Source organism: Notamacropus eugenii, chromosome 4 (assembly GCF_028372415.1).
Source record: "Notamacropus eugenii isolate mMacEug1 chromosome 4, mMacEug1.pri_v2, whole genome shotgun sequence".
Classification (NCBI taxonomy): domain Eukaryota; kingdom Metazoa; phylum Chordata; class Mammalia; order Diprotodontia; family Macropodidae; genus Notamacropus; species Notamacropus eugenii.
Window position 1 is genome coordinate 125116693 of NC_092875.1, and position 23464 is coordinate 125140156.

The 23464-nt window shown below is 39.0% G+C and overlaps 1 protein-coding gene across 1 annotated transcript in view; it reads right to left on the reverse strand.

Annotated features, from left to right (window-relative positions):
* Positions 1–23464, reverse strand: part of DEPTOR (DEP domain containing MTOR interacting protein) — a 205255-nt gene that overhangs the window by 15359 nt on the left and 166432 nt on the right. The window lies entirely within an intron of this gene.

Genomic DNA, 23464 nt, shown 5'->3' on the forward strand with positions numbered 1-23464 from the left:
TGGCATTTCCCTAGACTTTGTCCTATGACCTACAAAAGGGCTACTTCCTCTAACAAGTCCAATAGCTCTTCCTAAGCCAAAAAAATGCTACAGATTTTTCTTTCTTGACAGGGAAAGGGCACATTTATCAATGAGTCAGTCAACAGACATTTATTAAACTCAGCACAGTGCCTGGCACATAGTAGGTGCTTAATAAATGTTAGCTAACTATGTACTGAGAACTGGGCAAAGTGCTAGGGATACAAACACAAAAGTGAGAAAAGTCTCTGCTCCCAAAGAATGTGCATTTTATAGAAGGAGACAACAGCTACACATAAATTACATACATAATACAAAATAAACAACAAGGTCATTTAGCAAGAGCGGCACTGGGTGGGCAGGGAGGCAGGAGGAGAAGGGAATAAGCCTATTAAAAGTGTATTAGGAGGGAGGGACTTCTATTTATTACACCCATTTTACAGTTGGGGAAAGTGAGGCAGACAGCAGTTGTGTGACTTGTCTGAGGTCACACAACTACTGAGTGTCTAAGGACAGATATGAACTCCACTCCTAGCACTTTACTCACTTACTGAAAAAGCCTCTCTTCAGACTGGGAAGAAAGAATAAGAGAACAAAGGATCTAACTCAATTCTAAGGTAGATATAAGATTTTTGAGGGGCCGCTAGATGGTTCAGTGGATAGAATGCCAGCCTGGGGTCAGGAAGACTCCTCTTTCTGAGTTCAAAGCCAATCTAAGACACTTACTAGTTGTATGACCCTGGGCAAGTCACTTAACCCTGTTCACCTCAGTTTTCTCGTCTGTAAAATGAGAATTGGAGAAGGAAATGACAAACCACTCTAGCATCTTTGCCAACAAAACCCCAAATGGATGGGATCATGAAGAATTGGACTTGATCGAAAAAAAGACCAAAAACAAATCAGGTTTGTTGAAGGAACTGGTAACAGATGACCTTGATCTGCACTAACAGGGAGGCATGCTTATTCACTAAGAATGAAAAAAGTAAGATTGTGGAACATTCAGTGGGGCCTGGGGGAGAGCACAAAATATTTGGGATACCTCTTCTGGGGAGTCACCTATAGAAGAATATAAAAAAAAAGATTGCCAAGCAGCAGTGAGGGCCCAACTGAGGTTACATAGTACAGCATGTGTCAGCTGTAGGTAGCTGGGTGTTTCAGTAGATAGGGTGCCAGGTCTGGAGTCAGGAAGACCCAAGTTCAAATCTAGCCTCGGACACTTACCAACTATGTGACCCTGGGCAAGTCACTTAACCTTTGTCTCAAGTTTTCTCATGTGTAAACTGAGGATAATAATAGCACCTACCTCTCAGGGTAGTTGCGAGGATACTACGTAAATGTTATTGTAACTAATAAGATACAGTTTCCTTCTACCCTCCAGGAGGACTTAAATTTTAAGGTGATGGGGAGCCACTGAAGGTTTCAAGAAGGGGTGTGACATGATAAAAGTGGTGTTTTGGAACAGTCAGAAAGAATTCACTGTCCAACAAAGGCTTCACTCAACCAGGCAGCTCTGGCACCAAACCCTTTCCCACAAAGATCCTAATTCAAGCAGTTTCCAACAAGAGTCACTCTGTTTGTGTCTCTGGACCAAACTTGAGTCTGGCTGCTTTGGTATTTATAATTGAGAGACTGGTGCATAAAGGACAATGATAAGCCTCTGGTCAGAGAATCATAGATTCAAAGACAAAAAAGACCTCAGAGGCAATCCTGTTCAATCCCTCATTTTATAGATATGGAAACTGAGGTCCAGAAAGGTCAAGTGATTGAGGTGGCATCTGAGCCCTGGTTGTTTTGATCTAAACCACTCACAAGCATTTATCATTCATTAGTGTCTGGTGTAGGCCAGACGCAGGCAGTTACCTAGTGTAGAGTCTAGAGAATGCTGGACCTTGAGTTGGGAAAGACCCAAGTTCAAATCCAATCTTAGTCACTTTGTGACTCTAGGCAAGTTGCTTAACCTTTGCCTCAATTTCTCTGTACCAGGTGCTATGCTAGGTGCCAAGAATACAAAGATAAGAGTGAAACCTCCCCTGTCCTCAAGGAGTTTATAATTTAACAATTTCTGGACTAAGCTACTGGTTTTCTCCCATATGTTATAGTCAATGGTATGCAACTGGCTCTCGAAAGCATGACAGACTTTTAGGTTTAATTTGCAGTATTAACAATTTCTCTATCACTTTCTTAGGTCTAAACAATCAACAGAACAGTAAACCAAGCCCTTATTTATAGCATTTGCTGATTTCTAAGGTATAAATACTCATGTTGACACTTTAATAATCTGCCAGCTGGCTCTATTACACCCTTGGGTACAACAATCCTAAAAATGTCCCCAAACCCCATTAATCCTACCATCTATTCTTGTGACCTTTGATTACAATCATGTCTACACATTCTCTCTCTCTCTCTCAAAAATCCTATTACACAACTTTCTCATTATTCCAGTTATTATTATGGCTTTACCATATTTGTTTATAGCACTATGTAGCTTTCATTCCTTCAAAAGCTATCATTTTGAAATTTGTATGGTTTAATTTTCTCCAACTTATAATTTAATATATGATGACTGGTGAAAAACAAAACAAAACGAACACACACACACATAATTAAAATTTTTTTTTAGTTAACAATCTAAAGAAAGCACATAAGGGAAAAAGAGGCAGCAAACCCTGCAGCCTTCCTTGACCAAAGGAAAGTCATCTTGGCTAAGAATCCCTTGCTTTCTCTAAAGCATAGCTCCAGTGCATGCACCATGTAAACAGCCCTCTTTGATGGCCCCCAATTGTGGGCTCTCTCCCTCTGGAGATTACTTTGCTTCCATTCTATTTACTTCTCATGGACATCTTGTATATCCAATTCCTCCCCCTCCAAACTCCAGAACATAAATTCCTGTAGGCCAGGAATTGTTAATCTTCTTGGCAGCCTCAAGACCTTTCTCAAAGTAGGTGCTTAATGTAGGTTAAGTTAAACTGAACTGGGGGCAGCTTGATGGTGGGTCTGGAATAGAAAGTACATCCAGGCGCCTTTTCTTCAATTTGAGAGATTCCTAGAAGTTTGGCTCACTTTAGGAAACACTCTAGATACATATTCAGGCCCATTAGTTAGAACTGGGAGGTGTGACTTAAACAGAGGCCACTCCAGTGGCAAGTGAAAAGAGCTCTTAACCTTAAGTCAGGAAGATCTAAATTAAAATCCAGCCTCAGAAACTAGTTTCCTAGGGGAGTGACTCTGGACAAGCCATTGAACTGCTTTCTGCCTCAGTTAACTCATCTGTAAATGAGGCTGATAATACCTACTTTTCAGGACTATTATGAGGATCACATGAGATGACAGTAATGCATGGCTTTGCAAACTGTAAAGTATTATAGAAATATATAACTATTATTAATTAAGGGTCTTTGCTCTTTCTCAGAGTGACCTAGAAAAAGTCTCACACCCCTGAGGCTATCCCAGAATTGAACCAACCTCTTGGGGTGGCTTGGTGGGGTTTCACTTCAGCAAAATGTGGGCCTATCCTATGGCTGGAATCATGAGCTCACACAAGGTTTATGGTTACAAGCAGTAAAGTAAGGCTACCTACAAATCTGAGGTTTCAGATAATGTTGTGGTAACATAATAAGTATTCTTTTTGAAAATGCATAACAACCCTCTAAACAGCTGAATTTTTTTTCAAAAAGTGGGAAAATCTGCAGCTGTGCGTTCAGCTCCATTAATCTCTCTACCAAACATGCAACTGCCTGGATAATGGGTGGTGTGGGAGTAGGCAAAAAGCCAGTTCTTGGACAAACACAGGATTATCTCTCCAGAGAATTACAGCCTCCTTTCAATTTTTATACAATATTTGAAAATGCTACATGGGTATATCATCTTTAAAACACACACACATACGCACGAACCCCAATTGTCAGCTGAAGAAAACTATCAACATTTAGATAAAAATGTAAGATTTATCCTTGCACAAATTTTAAAAATAGTTATATAGTTGTGTTTTTTATTTGTCTACTCTTCCAGTTGGTATACATCCATGAGTCATGGAACGCTGTTACGGTCCGTAAAGAGCTGAAGGCAGTGGAGAGGTACCTGGTGAGTGTGAGTGATCCGGCTGCAACCCATAACAATAACAACAAAGAATTATCAAAAAGAAGAGAGAAAAAGATGTCATAGTAGAAATATAGCAACAACAAAAAATGGAAATTAGGCTAGTCTCACAGCAAAAGTGAAAGAGAACTGATGGACAGCTTATGCACCCCATTGGTACCCTCTTGCTATCAAGAGGAAGGACAGAAGGCCCCAAGGTATTCTGGGTAGATCCCGTCTGCTAAATTTAAGGGAAGACGTAGGCAAGAGTTATACAGAATGGGTAAGTGCCTTGCACTGTAATCTATGTCACTGGAGGGAAGGGATCCTTCCCACTGATGGATGGGAGGATGGATCCACTGAAATACAAAAGTATCAATATTCAAAAGTGCCCAACTATATCCCATAGAATTAAAAAAAAACTGTTGGGTGGTTCCATCCAAGTTCTCTGTCCAATTGGTTACAATTTATTTTGTTTAGGATGTGAGATTAGGAAACCCAGTTTAGTAGAGATTTCCTAAAATCCTATTAGAATGCTTGGGGAATCTCAGAACTGACTTGCCCTCTCAGGGATCATCTCGGCCATTGTATGGCCTATAGCAAGTGGAATTCCTGGAATTATTTCCCTTAAATTATAAGCTTCTTGAGGGCAGGGACTGCCTTTTGCCTCTTTTTGTATCCCTAGTGCTTAGCACAGCGCCTGATACATAACAGCTATTTAACAAATGTTGATTGATTAAGAATGGGTTACCTAGGTGGTGCATTTGATAGAATTCTAGGCCTGCAGTCAGGAAGTTTTCAATTCAAATGGAATCTTACATAATCACTAGCTGTGTGACTCTTGTCAAGTTATCACTTAACTGCTACCTGCCTCAGTTTCCTCAACTGTAAAATGGGGAGAATAATAGCATCTATCTCTCAGACTTGTTGTGAGGATCAAATCAGACAACTTTTGTAAAGAATTTTCTTAGTATAGTGCCTGGCACATAGTAGAAATTGAATAAAGGCTTGTTCCTTTACCTCGCCCTTCTCAACAGCTCTCAGAGGTAGCCTGAGATGTGCAACAGGGACTCCCCAAGGTCATCATCCATCAAAGCTGAACAGTACTTCTACCTGGGGATGTTTTTAGTGTATATGGGTGGGCCCAGGGTGGATAGGACTTCTATATATAACACTATCACTATAAAACCCAACTGACCAGCCACCTTTAGTAGTAAGGCGATAATGGTAGCCATTCAATATTGGTTTTTATATCATATGTCTTGTGAATAGTCATATTCAAATTAACTGGCTATAGCAGAAGTGAAATTTGTTATTGCATAGGTCCAAAGAAGTATTCCTGTCAACATCATTATGTTTTGGGATTTAAGAAAGACAAGAATCCAAACATATATATAACATGTATATGTGTGTATTAAATCTGTGAATATCTCCCTCTTGAGTATAAGGCTAAAGAGAAACAGAACTATTTAAAAGAGGTCAGAATCTCTAGCCAACCACAAATTCCTTCCTTTCAGCATAAACTTTAACCCATTTAGTTTCCTGGGCAGAGAAATACTTTACACTTAACTACTTCGTACCCAAGGAACACACTATTATTTTTTCTGGTTCTTGTGGAAATGCAAAATTAAAACATGAAAGAAAATGATTATAAGAAGGATTACCAAAGAGTGTTCATAGAAAGCAATCTTTTAAAACCTGCACCTCAGGGTAGTACCTTCTTCCACATTAAGTTTAATCTTCACATGATTAATTACATTATTAACTTGCATTCATGTGCTGGCTTTTTTTTTTTTGAGAAGCTAAAATTACTTCCCCTATATTATTTTATTGCCAAGATGAGGCACATATTATTCTCATTCCAATTTCCCAGATGAAACACCTCAAAGCAGAAGAAATCAGGTGCTAGTCCCTGATTATCCAGGCAACATAATGATACCCTGTAGCCTATTATCCAGAAACCTGCTATGTTTTGCTTGTATTGTATTTGCTTACAGCACTAAGTCACTCTGTCTTCTTACCAGCCCCAACTCCTTTGGCCAAAAGATTTGACATGCTATACTTTTGGGTGCACACCTTGCTCAGTGGGAATGTGCCCACCATCCTTGCTCTAAAGGAGCTGAGGAAGCTGCATCACTGACTCCTCTTGGGGCTTTATTAAGCACTTGTCCATCACAATAGTGTGAGCATGAAATATTCTCCTCATGGAGCTGCTCTCCCAGCAGCCTCACCAGGCTCCAGATCTCTGGCAGCAAGACACCTACCCACAATGCCAGCTATTGTGATACCCACTGTGATAAATGACTAATTGGACCATTATTTTATTACAATCAGCATTGATCAATTTGATACGATTCCATAGGGGTGGTGATTGTAAATTCTGCATAGTAGGCTCCAAAGCTGTGAACTGCAGACTGTAAATTCACTTGCTTAAACACAGGAAGCTAACTAGAGGACTTCCACCCTTGTTTTTCTTTGCTATGGTGACCAAGCCCAGTGTGGGGGATGTGACTCAATTATATGGAAAGCCCCCCTAGCTATTTTATTTTTGCCCCTCTGTCCCTTGTTATCCCTCTGTTGCTCAACATGGGGAGATGACAATGAGCACTTAGCCCATGAGTGACCCTGGTTGCTTGCCTTTGACCTGCCTTTCTATGTTTTGACATCTGTTTATCAGCTGGCTGTGTTTCATGACTTGGGACCTCCTGAAAGGGCAAGACAAGTCTGTCAAGGTCTCCCCATTAGCCTCTTTGTCAACCAATGAGATTCTATATTTTGTGTAGACTCTCCTAGAAGGTCAAAGGCAAAGTCCATCCACCAATAAGGCTGTATTTTCAGTCTCAGCTCATGAGGAAGATCTGAAGTTCACTTCACTAGATAGGGTCATGGACCCTTTAATAAAGTACCATTCGCTCAGAGCTTGACTTCAGTGGTTTTTCTTGCACATTGGACAATTTTGGAATCCTTCGAAATTGATGTTTATCACTGCAATCTGGCTGGGTTTTCCCATGGTGCCATTAATCTGGGTGGTTGATTTAACACAAGGTTCAACCAGGAGTATTTTCATAAGACTTCCCAATGCTGGAGGGAATAATGATTGAGTCCCTCATTCAGACACACAGCCAGTTGAGTCATCATTCTTTTCTCCAACAAGAATAATCTTTTCCAAATGTTCCAGGTTTGAACCCTGGATTAAAGGCCAAGATACTTTTTGCTAGGATTTGGTCATCCATGGGCCATAGACCTGATGAATATAGGTGAACCATGTCTACCTCTCTGGAGGTTACAGTTACATAGGCCGTATTTCAAGCTAAGGGCTGAATTAACGACCTCCAGACACAGTTGTCCAATATATTATTTGAGTTTCCCAAAGAGTAGGGTTCCACTCTGAGTGCTGCCTGTTTACAAATAATTTTATGGCTTCTACACTCCTGGATGCTGATCTGGAATTAGAAGAACTCGAGGGTCTAAAAGTCAGGGAGGAGCCTTGGCTTCCACAGGCTTTCCTGAGAGGCAGTGATTTGAGACTTCATCTTTACCTGGAACTAGGAAGGAAGTGAATGAGGAAGGAGAGAATAGGAATCAGTCATGGTCATGTGACCTAACAAAACGTTTAATTGAGAAGCTGGCTGAAAAATGCTATGCTTGACTCCCAAGAAAGTTTTCAAGATGAGAATATACAACCTCTCTAGTAGGGATGCTTAACTAGAAAAGTGAACCATAGCACATATATTAAAAAATATTCTGATAAGTGTTTCAATATAACTAGCTTCCTTTGTCATTCTATGTATTTTATTTTAAACATTTAAAAACATGATTCTGAGAAGAAGTCCATAGGCTTCACCAGATAGCCAAAGGGTCTGTGACTCACAAAAACACTAAGGATCCCTGTGTCTTAGACATAAGCAGGTCTTGTTTGCACATGGAGGGCACTGGCTGTCACTGTACACAGTGTAGTGAGAGCATTTCTAACTTCCACAGCTGGCCTTGCATGGCAGTGACAAAGGGAGCCTTTCTATTGGCACCTGAAGTGTGGCTCTGTGGGTACACTTATGAAATTGGCATGGGACCTTCACTCTACTGTGGCTCTGGGAGGGAACTCTGCAAACTCTGGCCCTATAAACTTTTGATTGTTCTGTAAACTTGCCTGCCAGATTCAGGGAGAATCTTTTCTAGGAAAAAGGATATCATTCAGGAGGAGATGCTTATAGGACATCTCTTAAAAGACATGTAGTAACTGCACATGTATAACTTACATCAAATTGCTTAGTGTCTCAGGAAGAGTGGAGGGGAGGGAGAGAATTTGGCATTTAAAATTTTTTTTGAAATGAATGTTAAAAATTATTTTTACATGCAATCAGGAAAAACATATTTTTTAAAAGAGATATGCAAGCATTTCTCTTTCAAGAGCAAGACATGAAAGCATCATCTGAGGAACACGGTCATCTAAAAGCAGCCTTAGTTAGACACTTCTGGAGATTGCCTTAATCTCTTAATCAGACTTGAAAATATTTCCTTTTCTATAAAAAGTCCCACTGTATAAGCATGAAGGGTAGCACTAGATGAAACCACAGCAGGGCACAAGAGCACAGCTGTTCTCCTGGCAGGCACTAATGCTCACCATGAAATGGGGCAGAACCTTAAGACTGGAATCCCAGCCACTCTAAACACATAAGCATAGCAGTGTTTTACAGTGGCAGCTCCAGTGAGGGCTAGTTCCTTTCATTCCACATGATCCAGCTGTAATGACTTAAAACAATCAAGAAAACAGGATGTGCAATACAGGCTAAAAAGACGTTAGAGCCAAAGAAGAACAAAACCTTTTATTAAAGAGTGGGGGCTTTTTTTTTTTCTTTACTTGTTTTCATCCTTGCTAATTTTAAAACCAAACTGAACTCGCAGCTTTCCAAATGTGCTTGGAACTGATAACTGTGCAAGGGAAATACCTTGATGCAAAAAGGGCACCATGACAAACACCTGACTTTCATGGATTTCTTTACACTTTGCAGAAAACTTTCACATACTATTACCTCAACTGGTATTTTCATCACAACTAAAGTGAGAGGTTTCAGAAGAAAATGGCAGGTTTGGTTAAAAACCTAAGAGTTTAAAGTTAAAGCACTAGAAGCAACCTTAGAGGTTTTTGGAAAACTGCGTGTTCATATCCATTGACCATTTATCATTTGGGGAATGACTCATTTTCTTATGGATTTGACAAACTTCTCTATATATCTAAGATAGGAGACCTCTATATGAAAAATTGTCTATAAAATTTTTTCCCCAGTTTTCTGATTTTCTTCTGATCTTGGCTACCTTGTATTTGACAAGCATAAAGACTTAAGATTTTGGAGGAATTCATTATTTGGTAAAACATTCTTGGGAAAATTGGAAAGCAGTATGGCAGAAACTGGACATCGACTAATATCTTACACAATTTACTAAGATATGGTCAAAATGGATATGTGACCTAGATATAAAGAGAAATATTACAAGAAAATCAGAAGAATTACTTATCAGACTTAAGATAGGCAAACAATTTATGAATAAACAAGAGATGGAGAGCAAAGTTAGCAGTAAAATGGTTAATTTGGATTACACTAAATTAAAAAGGTTTTGTACAGTCCCTTGATTTTAAAATGGTATATGATTTATGGCTGGATGGGGTCCTAGAGATCATCTAGTGAAGTCTGACTCTGATTTTACAGATAAGGAAACTGAAGTCCAGAGAAGTTAAGCATCTTAAGGGAGATCACATAGACAGTAAGTCAGGATTCACACTGAGAGGCAATATGGAATAATGGACAGAGTGTTGAATATGAAGTCAGGTAGATATGGTTTGGAATACCAACTTTGACACTTATTAGCTAGGTGAACATGGGTAAGTATGAACTCCCCAAGTCTCAGTTTCCTTATTTACAAGATGAGACTGATCATACCTGTTGTACCTAACTGCCAGAATTGTTGTGAGGCTTAAATAAGATGATTTGTGTAAGGTAATGTGTATGTGTGTGTATGTATGTATATATAGATACGTTAAAATATAAATTTTATAACTATTTTTATACATATGTATACATATAAAATCTCACATACATTTAAATATTCTTAATTTTTGTCACTGTTAAATCCAAGTACTCTGATTTCAGATCTAGGGAGTTGGAGAATAGGATCTATACCTCTGGATCAGGGCTTAAGATACAGGAATGTTGAGTTCTTGGCCAGAGATGAAATACTATATCTAATAAAGGTTGAGGAGAATATTATTTGTCAGACTTGTGGATCTGATCAAAATGGCTTAACTAAAAACAGAATGGGGATAGAGAAAATTGTCTTTATATGATGACTGAGCCATATAGTTACAGATATAACACAGGAAGAAGAGTAGTCCAGTAATGAGCCTCTTCAATAAGGACATAGCTTAAAGTGATACATCAGAAAACTGATGGGTATTAAGCATGGGTTATATGTCCAGCACTGTGCTAGGTAACATGGGGGATAGGAGAGAAGTATAAAATGTGGTTCTTGCCCCTGAATAAGAGGGCTAATAATAGTGCCCATGACATCACATTTTATATAAAAATATATAGAATATAAGTAACAAAGTAAACTAAAGAGATTAATTATGATTTATAGGTATCACTGAGATTTTGTGAAATGTTAATGTTTGACTGAGATGCCACAACAGAACAAGGTGATTAAAGTTTGCTTATCAAGAAAGTATACTTGGTATGGAGATCCATGAAAGAAAAGGAAGAAAGGTGATAGAGAAGGAAGCATGTAGAGAACATTTGAGTGGTTATCAACAAAAGCAGAGATAGAAATGTGATTTGGTAAAAGTATACACACATATACGCAAATGCTTACATATATAATTACATATATTTGTGTGCATGTCTAGTATGTATACACACACACACACATAGAAAACAGATTGCCTGGCAAGAAAGAGAAAGTGAATGATAAATTAGGATCATGTACGATTAAGAGCTGGAAGGAGCCCTCAGAGATCACCTAATCCAATCCCCTCATTTTATGGTTTTAAAAACTGAGGACCAGAAGAATTAAATGTCCTGTTCAAGGTCACATCAATAACAAATTGTACAAATACCAGGATTTGAATTCAGATCCTGATTCCAAATCCAGTGATGTGTCTTCTACACCACACTGCCTAAAAGCAGATTGCAAAAGCAGCAGAAAGACAGGTATAATACTTATTCTTGTTGAGTTGTTTTTTCAGTAGTGTTGAACTCTTTGTGACACTATTTGGGATTTTCTTGGCAGAGATACTGGAGTGGATTGCCATTTTCTTCTCCCAACTTATTTTGTAGATGAGGAAACTGAGGCAAACAGGGTTAAGTGACTTGCCCAGAGGCACACAGGTAGTGAGTGTTGGAGGCTAGATTTGAACTCAGAAAGAGGAGGCTGACTCCAGGCACAGCACTCTGTCCATTGTGCCACCAAGTTACACTCAGGGTCTTCAATTATCTGTATAACTGCTGGAATTCCTTCTGTGCTAAAAGCAAAGTTGGAGATAAACTATTGACTTTCTTGACAGAGTTTTCTCCTTCACAAGGGAAAGTAAACTCCAGGTGGAACTGCTGTAGTTTGGACCTGATTCTCACCAAAAATGATGAAAAAGTAGCCCCAAGCAGAAGTACAGGAACTGTGGGAGAAAATGCAATTCTACTTCTCTCTCTTTTCAAAAATTCTTTGAAATCCAGTCTTCCATAAGGTAAGACTTCTTAATCTGTCATAAGCTCTAAAACGCCATGTTAATGTCAAAAAAAAAGAGAGAGAGAGAGAAGTAGAACGGTATGGTCATAGCAGATAGAAAATGTAGCAGAAGTACAGTAGAAAATGGATTGGATTAAAATTATTTAAAGAATGGATGTCAAAGACTCCAGCAAAAAAAAATGTAGGATCACATGGCATAAGAGTCTTCTGGGGAAATCAGTTCAAAAGGGAAAATGATAACTGTCCTCTAGACAGGGTTGTCATATTTCAATCCACCACCTATATAGTGCTTTAAGGTTTGCAAAGTATCATGTATGCATCATTTCATTTGAACTTTGACAACCTTGTGGGGTTACTTCATTTTACTGATGAGGAAATTGGAGCTGCAAGAGCCCCAAAGAGATTTGCAAAAAGTCACCCAGCAAGTAAGCATTAGAGATGGGATTCAAATCCAAGATTCTTGATTACAAGTCCAGGATTATATCCACTATATACTATCCCCACACCTAAAATGAGTGAATTAAATTTAGATTTAGTCTGAAAAGAAAAAAAAACCCCACAAAATAAAACTAATGGCAGTTTATAGAGAGGCAAATTTCAGTTCAATAATAAAGAAAATTTTCCTGGTAATGAGGATTATCTAAAAATGGAACACTGGGAGATGAGTTCTCAAAGTCTTAGATGCTGAATAAGCACTCTCCCAGGATGCTCTAGTGAAGTATAGCTGTCAGATACAGGCTGGTCCAGATTATCTTAGGGTTAGGTTCCAACAGCATTTGTAAGGCCTTATTTGGCCTTCACAGCAGCATAGTCAGGTAGCTAGGGAGGATAACATTTTTATTTTATAAAGTAATGGAGTTTTTCATAAAGTAATGGAGTTAATTCATACAGCTTATAAATGAAAAGGGTGGAACCTGGATTCAAATTTTAGAAGCTGGGTCTAATGGTCTTTTTACTACATCATGCAGTGATATGCAAATGATTCCCCATTTTAGTCTGAAAAACATGGATGAACAGTGAGGTTTCAGGTTCAAGTCAATTTTTAAGACATGACAATTTACACAATCTTTTTTTTTTACTTAACTAAGGATTTATATGGCATTAATATAACTTTTAGAAATTAAATATTTAAAATGAATAGCATATTGTACATAAAAGATTTGCAGTTTTGTGCACAATTATCTTTTTTATTATATTATATTACGGAAATGCTTATTTTATTCCATAAATAAAAAACAATAAATTTTTAAAAATAAAATAAAATTTGATTTCATTTTCATATCTACATTCTTACTATAGCTTTTTGTTCAAAACTTGGGTTGCCCCCAGTGCTCTATTTCCTTCTTCATGCTGTCTCTAGAAAGAAGATAACCAATTAAGAGTTCCATTATAATAGTCTACTGAAACAGTACTGGATTTGGAGCTAGTAAGAACTGAGTTCAAATCTAGCCCTCTGCCTACTAGCTGTGTGACCTTGAGTAAGTCATTTACTTTCTGTCTGAAGCAGTTTCCTCATCTATAAAATTGGGATAATAGCAACACCTACCTTACAGGATTATTGTGACGATAAAGTGAGATAATACTTGTAAAGCACTTAGCAAAGTTTGAAGGACTATTAGCTATTAGCCTATGATGTATTTTAAAGCTACAAAAGATCACTTTCCCCAAAGCTCCAACAATGCTAAGGCTGGCTCTGAATGATAATATTACTCTGAAAGTTTAAAAACATAGAAAGAATAGGTGGCATTTTAAACAAACCACGGAGTTTTTGAGCAATGTTATCTTTGACACCAATACACTTTTAGTCACAAGGCCAGTAGGATGCAAAATTCTAGATAAGAACCAGAAACAACTCAAGTTAAATGCTTCCCTTTCCTTTCCAGGGGCCAACTGCAGGACAGCTTTGGGTAACTAGAGCACTGTGTGGAGGATTTCTAAAAGATGAAATTAATTCCTAGACTGCCTTGAATACTTTTGGCTCACGGAAGGGTGGCTCCTAATGGGACTTGTCATAGACTTGTTTCTTTACCCCCTTTGATTTTGAGCTCCTTCAGTGCAGGGACAAGCGTTTGCCTCTTTTTGTATCCCTGGCACTCAGCACAGTGCCTGACAGATCCCTAGAGTTTCTGTAATAATCATGATGATGATAGCAGCTAACATTTACATAGTACTTACTCTATGCCAGGCACTGGGCAAGTGCTTTACAATTTTTATCTCATCTGATCTTCACAACAACCCTGGGAGGTAGATATTACTATTATCTCCATTTTACAGAGGAGAAAACCAAGGCAGAAACTGGCTAAGTAATTTGCCCATGATCACATAGCTAGTAAGGAGCCTGAGGTTCAATTTGAACTCAGGTCTTCCAGACTCCAGCACTCTATCCACTGGACCACCTAGCTACCCAATACTGATTAATGGCTTCATATCTTAACAGAGACTGAAGTGTTGAAATAGATAGCGGGAAGGGTCAAAGACTCACAGAAGAGCTAGAATTGGTAGGGCATGTGGCTTAATCAGATACAATTAACTTGGATGTAAATGGACCTTGGTTGTCATGTACTGTCTGCGGTTGCCTCTGATTATAGCTTCAGTTCTGAGGTCATAAAATCTAGGATCAGAGAATGAAGCCTAGATTGGATCTGCCAGTCTAACATGTTCTGCTCCTCTTAAATAGGGTAGGGATAATATCTATGTAGTTGAGGTAACCATTCATGGAGACTGATGCAGAACAAAATGTATCAACTTGACGTCAATAATTTCTGCTCTAGGGGAAGAGAGAGAATGTTCCAGGATTATCTGACCCGTTGCCAAACAAATATTTCCCCAGGTCAGAATCTTTTATTGCATTTTCCAACATTGCTTCTCCCTTTGGGAACTATTAGGTGTGAATTTAATACCAGCACTTTTTATAAGGAACAGTGAGTGGGACATGAAACCCAGAAGTAAAATCTCCTCTTGCAGCCCTCAGTCTGTGATTTTAAAGAAAGAACAAAACACGAACAAATTAAAAAAAAAATTAAATCCTCCAAAGCTCAGTTGTATGCGTTCCTAATCTGAATTTTGAACATGTGTGTGCTCCATGACAGTTGATTACTGTCACTTAATCTAGACTGAAGGTCTTCAGAAATGAGTGGTAATTATATATATAACAGTGGTAGCATGGTGCACCAGGTTATTCCTATCTTTTTGTGCCTCTAAGCCACCTCACCCCGCTCCCACTACTGACTGGTTGCCTAGAAGGGTTTTCTACTAAAAAATGCTCCTCTACTCTGGAAAGTTGTATCAAAGGATGTATAATCCTTTCTTTATCTTTTGAGCTTTAAGCCCCTAGCCACAGATCATATTCTGGCAAAATACTGCACTGTTAAAACTCTCTTCTCTAGTGATATTCTCCCTTATATAAACCTCCTTTTAAACGCCTACCCAGCAAGTATACTCAGATTAACTCAGGACCTTATATTCTAATTGGGAAAACAACATATACTTGAAAAACACGGAGAAGGAAAACAGACCTCCAGGGGCATGGTCAGGAAATGCCTGTGCTGTGATGTGGAGACCTAGCTCCAGACAAGATAAGAAAAAAGGTCAGTCATCAGAACCAGGGGACCTGAGCATAGAATCCAAAGTTATAAAGAAGGGAGATGATGATAAGGATGCTGGCTAGAGAAAAGGCAACTGAGAAGAAGTAAAGAGATGTTGGGGAAGGGAGAGATGCTGGATGTTCCCAGGTTAAGGAGAAAATATTGCAAGCAGCCAGAAACAAACAATTAAAATATCAAGGAGCCACAGTTGGGATAACAAGATTTAGCAGCTTCTACATTATAGGATTGAAAGGCTTGGAAAATGATATCCCAGGGGACAAAGGAGTTAGGATTATAAGGGACTTAATAAGGTTAAACTGCTTACATTCCTACATGTAAAGGTGATATTTGTAACTCCTAAGACCATTCTCATTATTAGAGTAGTTAGGAGTATATGTAGACAGAGGGCATAGGTATGAGTTGAATATGAAGGGATAATACCTAAAAATTAAAAGTGTGACGTGACAGAGAAATGTACTTGAAGAAAGGGAGAGATAGAATGGGGTAAATTATCTCACATAAAAGAGACAAGAAAAAGTTTTTACAGTGGAAGGAAAGATAGAGGAGGTGGTGAGGGGAGTGAGTGAACTTTACTCTCATCAAAATTGGCTCCGAGAGGGAACAACAAGCACACTCAACTAGGTACAGAAATCTGCCTTACCCTAGGAAAGTAGGAAAGGAAGTGGCTAAGAGAAGGGGAGGGGAGGGGAGTGATAGAAGGGAGGGCAGACTGGGGGAGGGGGAAGTCAAAACCAAAATACCTGAGGAGGGACAAGGTGAGAGAGAACAGAATAAATAGGGGGTGGTGGAGGGGAAATAGGATGGAAAGAAATGCATGTAGAGATAGTAACTGTGAAAAAAATTTTGAAGCAAATTTCTCTGATAAAGGACTCATTTCTCAAACATTTAGAGAACTGAGTAAAATTTATAAAAATGAGAGCAATCCCCCAACTGGTAAATGATTAAAAAGATACGAACAATTTTCAGATGAAGTAATCAAAGCTATCTATAGCCATATGAAAAAATGCTCTCACTATGGATTAGAGAAATGCAAATTAAAACAATTCTAAGATACTACTTCTTACTTATGAGATTGGTTAATAGGACAGAAAAGAAAAATGACAAATGTTGGAGGGGATGTGGGAAAAGTAGGACTTTAAAGCACTGTTGGTGGAATTGTGAACTGTTTCAACTATTCTCTAGAGCAATTTGGAACTAAGCCCAAAGGGCTAAAAAACCCTTTGACCTAGCAATACCACTGCTAGGTCTGTATCCTCAAAGAGACAAAAAGACAAAAATGAAAAAGACCTATATGTACAGAAATATTTATAGAAGCTTTTTTTCTGGTGGCAAAGAATTGAAAATTAAGGGGGTACCCATCAATTGGGGAATAAATGAACAAATTGATGAAACTGTGCTCTAAGGAATGATGAGCAGGGCGCTCTCAGAGAAACCTGGAAAGACTTACATGAGCAGGTACAAAGTGAAACGTACTGTGTACAAAGAAGCAACAATATTGTAGGGTGATCTGCTGTGAATGATGTAGCTCTTCTCAGCCACACAATGATTCAAGAGAACTGAAGGACTTAGAATGAAAAATGCTATCCATCTCCAGGGAAAGAACTGATGGTGTCTGAATACAAATTGAGACATACATTTTTAAATTTCTTTATTTTTCTTGAGGTTTTGTTTTTTTGTTGGTTTTTTTTTGGGGGGGGGGTATCTATGTTTTCTTTTACAACATGACTATTATGGAAATGCTTCGCATGACTACACACGTATAACCTACATTGAATCGCTTGCTTTCTCAATGGGGGGAGGAGGAGAGTAAGGGAAAGAATTTGGAAAACGGTTTTAAATTTGGAATGCAAAATTTTAAAAATGAATGTTAAAAATTGGAGGGGAAATACTAATTAAACTAAAAAGAAAAAAAAGAGTGAGGACCACCAACCCTTGTTCTAGTTCTTTCAGAAAGGACTAACACCACTGATGGTGGAAACAGTCTCAGCTCTTCTAGCTCCTTTGAGGCATAGACTCTGAGACATGTCACCTTGTCTTTGCAAATTAATGCCCTTTGGGCACATTTGTGTCCAACTTCTGAGCTCACATTGGCCTGGTCAGTCACATTCAGACACACTGTGTCTTGACCCCAACATAGTGATGTCATTTTGGTCCTCTTTGATAGTGAAGGATAAGAATCAACCAGCTTTTCCTTAAAATACAAAAACAAAATCCTTTTATATTTGGGGAAAAAGGGAGAAAGTCAATAGCTAGGATTGGTTTCCTAAAGCATTGTTTTAATTTGTTTAAGTTTCTCCTTTCTCTAACTTTTTGGTACAGAGTTGAGTCCCCCTGGTGAGAGACCTCATCCTAATTTATGGTGACTATTCACTACATTTTCCTAATCCTCATTTGTATAGGATACGTCTATGCCATAGTTGGCAATGGCTGTTTGCCCCCAGATCACCAAATAGCTCTGGCATTCAGGGTTCTCCAGCTTTTTATACTCTAAATCTCTCTTTGTCCATGCAAATCAGTAAGTGAGGAAAGGTTAATTTGCCCAGGGTCAAGTTCATTCTCTGTTGGCTGCTCAGTGGCTTTCCTGACCTTTTCATATGCAAATGAGCTACTCAAAGCCCTTGGACAGTTTCAAAGTACAAATGAGCCTGATCAAAGTTTTATATCCCTAAGAAAGTACAAGTGATCCACTCAAATCTGAAAGGAGCTCACTCTTTAGAAGGTACAAATACAATCTGAATGGGAGCATAATCATACATATAAGGGGAAAAGTGACGAGCAGTAATGAATGCATTTCCTTGCCTTTAGTCTATGAATGAGTTTGTTTGTTTGTTTGATAGTCAGCTACTGTAGAAACCTCACTTAGCAAACTTTCCTTCGTTCTCGAAGAGGACCAAATTGACATCATCAAGATAAAGTCAAGTTTCAATGTATCCAACTGTGGCTGATCAGACCAATACGAGCTCGGAATGCTCTACCATAGGTTGGGCACAGATAGTCCATGTGAATATCTGGGGTGGATACTCCAAATTTGCACATCTTACATTTCCTCTGTGCTGTTTCAATTCTGCTTTGCTCATAAAGCACAGCACCCTTTCTGATGTGGGCACGCCATGCTGACTGGTCATGTGCCAGTGTCTCCCGTGTTGCACAATCAAATCCAAAGTTCTTGAGAGAGACTCTGAGAGGGTCCTTGTATCGCTTCTGACCACCATGTGATCGCCTGCCCCGTGTGAGTTCTCCATAAAATAATCCTTTTGGCAAGCCTACATTTTGCATTTGAACAATATTAGCCAGCCCACTGAAGTTGCATTCTCTGAAGCATAGTTTGAATGCTTGGCAGTTGAGTTCGAGTAAGGACCTCGGTGTCTGGTACCTTATCTTGTCAAGTGATCTTCAGAATCTTCCTAAGACAGTTCAAATGGAAGCAATTCAGTTTCCTGGCATGACTCTGATAGACTGTCCATGTTTCATAGGCATACAACAATGAGGTCAGCACAACAGCTCTATAGACCTTCAGTTTGGCAGTCAGTCTAGTACCTCTTTTCTCCCATACTTTTCTTCCCAAACACTGAGCAATGCGTGCATCAACCTCATTGTCAATGTGTATATATCCCTGGAAAGTACACTACCAAGGTAAGTGAACTTATCCACAGCACTCAAAACTTCTCCACTTGTTGTAACTGATGGCTCCATGTATAGATGATGTGGGGGTGGCTGATGGAGCACCTGTGTTTTCTTGGTGTTTATTATTAGATCAAAATTAGCACAGGCAGCAGAGAATTGATCCAACTACATCCCCTACCCATGATATGAAAGCTTCAGCATGTTGATCTCAGTTCAAACCCAACTCAGAAGGCATTTATGTACCTTTTTTATTCATGATCCCATGAATCAGTAAATCATGGGGTCATAGATTGAGTTGGAAGGGACCTCAGAAGTTACCTTCATTTTACAGATTCAGAAACTGAGGCAGAGAGGACAAGAGACTTGCCCAAGGTCACAATTAATAAGGAACAGAGTTAGAATCTGAATCTCAGGTTCTCTCCTTCCAAATCAAAAGCTCTTTCCATAGAAATTTCTGTGCTTGACTGAAGGAGAAAAGGGGGCAGATCATATGAGAGTTTCAGTGGAGTGTCATGCCTTGAATTGTATTGTAATTGAATTGTAATTCAATCTGACCTTGAAGGTAAGACCAAGGAAAGCCAGAAAGAAAGCCTTGTTTCTTTGGTGTCCAGGTGAGTGAATCTTAACTTTTTTGTGTCATGGATCCTTTATCAGTCTGGTAAAGACCATGGACCACTTCTCATAATAATAATGTGTGGGGATTTTTTTTAAAAAAATCATATTTGAAGGAAATACTAAATTTTAGGTAGAGACAAGTGAAAATAAAGATGCATTTTTTTCCTGTCTCTGGGTTAAATTAATGGACCCTGGCTTGAGAACTTTTTATGTTACCACAATCAGGGAAGCAGGGTAATTGAGCTGATCAAAAAGGCTGAATACACCAGTGGTCCTATGAAGGGCCTTTCTCTTATTCTGAAGCTGTCGGTGAGCAATAGATAAAAACAAAGAGGTTAGAACCTCTGACCTGGTAGAAAAAGGAACTAGAATTTCTTAGCAAATTATGTGAAAAAAATACAGAACTGAGAATACTGCTAAGACTTATTTAATAAGCTAGTCTTGGCACCTAAAACACCTCTATAATTTGCCTACCTAAAAAGTTTGTACGCCCTCAGAGTCCTCAGGCTGTGTGAAAATAGTTCTATGAACTCCAAATGGTGCAGCTGATGACCCAATACTGAGAAACAGGGAAGAGAAGACAAAAGGTTGTGGTTCTGAAGCCACAAGCCAGAGAAAACAGATTTAGAGATGGAAGGTACTTCAGACAGGTCAAGTCCATGTTCCTCTGGTTAACAGATGAAGAAAAGGAGGCCCAGCTTTTCTATGGTCACATAAATAGTAAGTGATGGAAAAGAGATTTGAACACAGGACTTCTAATTCCACATCCAATGTTCTTTCTTTTGAAATTGAATACCACTGTGATAGTTGCAAAGGCAGGGAGCTACTCAAGTTGGGATGCTTGTATCTTGCCAAGGGGAGAAACAAATTGTAATTATAAGCAAAGCCATTTTTGTGGCAAGTGCTGACACACATAGTAATAATAATAAATGAGCATTTATATGGTGATTTAAGGTTTGCAAAGTGCTCTACATACATTATCACATTTGATCCTCACAACAAAAATGGGAAGGAGGTGCTATTATTATCCTCATTTTACAAATAAGGAAACAGAGGCAGGCAGAGGTTAAGTGATCTGCCCAGTGTCAGCTGGATTTGAACTCACATCTTCTTGACTCCATATCCATCACTCAATCTGCTGTGCCACCTAGCTGCCTCTAGTAAAACTGGCGCAGTCAAAATGGAATCATGGAATCACAGAGTTGGAAGGGATGTCTAAGGTTACTGAGTCCACTTCTTGTCCAAAGTGTGAACTCCTTTCATTAGTACCCAAGCAGGTGACTTATTATTTCCAGCGATGGGAAACTCTTTCCTCAGATTTTAAGACATGTCTGCAAGATGGAAGCCAAGGATGGATTACTAGGGATGAACATAAAGGAATAGCTCAGACCTGTAAGAAGAGCACCTAGGAATGCTATGATCAGAAAACGCCAAGGCTCCCCATGACTGCCAAAGGCAGGAAAAAAAAAAAAGGACTTTTACTTATCAGGTGGGAAAAGGAGCATCAGAGACCATGGGATAAGGATTACAAACAGCAGAGAGGAAACTCTCTGTTCAACTCTTTGTGGCCCCATCTGGAGTTTTCTTGGCAAAGATACTAGAGCGGTTTGCCATTTCCTTCTCCAGCTCATTTTCAGAGAAGGCAACAAGGTTAAGTGTCTTACCCAGAGTCACCCAGCTCAAGCCCAGTATTCTATCCAATGCACCACTTGGCTGCCCCGAACTACAGCCTGGCGTACTAAAAAGCACTAACAAATTTGACTGTTACTATTACTCAGCTTTGAAAGATTTTGAATCATTTAGAAGGGACCACAGGACTGGAAGAGGTAAATGACTCAATTTAGAAATAAAAAGAAGAACATGGGAGTCCTTCACCAAAAATGAACAGGCAAGTTTGACTTTAATTCCCAACAAAATTGTGGAAGACATTATTAAAGGAATGGTTTATGAAATAAAGCCATCAGTCACTAAAAACCAGTATGACATGGGAGGTAGCATGAAACATTGGAAAGGGTCCTGGTTCTGAAGTCAGAGGTCCTGGGTTCAAATCCACCTCCGATGCATACTGCCCATGTGACTTTAGGCAAGTGTCTTGACCTCACTGGGGCCTCAATCATAAAATGAGGGGATTGGATTAAACTAAGCAATCTCTGAGATCTCTTCCAGCACTAAATCTATGATCCTATTCTTGATGTAGAATGGAGAGGGATGGGCTAAATGCTAGTACTAGCTAGACTGGAAGTGGTTGAATGACCAAGCCCAATAAGAGAGCTGATTGTTAAATTTTTACCTTGGAAGTCAGCAAACACCAAAATTCAGGGCTTCATTTATTGTTTTCCTGATTGTTTAAACTTAAGAAAGTGATGGAGAAAATCATCACGATGTAGATTGAATTTAAAAGTGTAATCTGAAGACATGCCCGTAGCCAGAGGTTGGCAGGCTTTTAAATTTTGCCCCCTTGGATCTGTTCTTGTCCCAGGGCTGATCAGCATTTATTATGGATGATTTGATTGCATGTTTATAACCTCCACAGGTGATATAAAGTTGAGCAGAATAGATAAAAGAGTGGATGACATAGGATCCATAAAGAACTTTATAGGTTAGAATGATGAGCTGAGTCCAACAAGATGAAATTTAATAAGAGGAAATTAAAATGTCTACATTTGGGCTCAAAAAGTCAACTTCACAAGTACAGGATGGATAGTACAAGAAGCATGGAAATCGAACAGTTCCCATGAAAAGGATCTAGGGATTTTTAATAGATTACTTACATTAGAAGCCTTTCTGCTATGGCAGCCTTGGTAATATCATAGTTAACAGTTGAACTGTAATTACCTTCTAACTGTTTGGGATGTGGGGCACTTGGCTACAGTTACAAAAAAATACACTGGCTGCCAGGAGCCACATTTACTATATTTAGGAGGTAACTTTGGGAATAGGAAATAGGGTGGGAAGCTGAGGGTTCAAAGTTGACTCTCTGCTTGGAAAGATGGAGAGTTGAGTGGATCAGCATTGACCTTCAGATTTGGCAGAGCTTAAAAATGTAGAAGATAAATGATGTCTTTAACCAGGGAGGTGATGGTCAATATTTTTAACATTTGGCTCTACAGAAAAAACAAATATATGCATGACATATTTTTAAGTTTAATTATTAGCATTTTCTCCATTACTTTCTTTTTTTCTTGCTTATTTTTTATTTATTTATTAATATATAATTTATTTTTCAGTTTTCAACATTCACTTCCACAAGAATTTGAATTCCAGATTTTCTCCCTGTCTCTCCCCACCTCCATCCCAGGACAGTACGCACCCCATCCACCCCTTCCTCAGTCTATCCTCTCTTCTATCACCCCACTTCTTCTATTTCCCTCTCCTCTATTTGCCCTGTGGGAACATAGGGCAAAATAGATTTTTATACCCCACTGCCTATACATCTTATTTCCCAGCTGCATGCAAAAACAATTTTTGACAATCATTTTTAAAGGTCTGAGTTCCATATTCTCTCCCTTCCTCCCTCCTCACCCACCCTCATTGAGAAAGCAAGCAATTCAATGTAGGTCATACATGTGTAGCCATAAAAAACACCTCCATAATACCTATGTTAATCACATTTCCCTCTGTCCTGTCCTGCTCTCCACTTATTCCATTCTCTCCCTTGACCCATCCCCCCAAAATAGTGTTTGCTTCTGATTATCCCTTTCCCCAATTTGCTGTACCTTCTATTATCTTCCCTCTTCCATCCCCTTCCCCCTTGCCTTCCTGCAAGGTAAAATAGATTTCCATATCCAATTGAG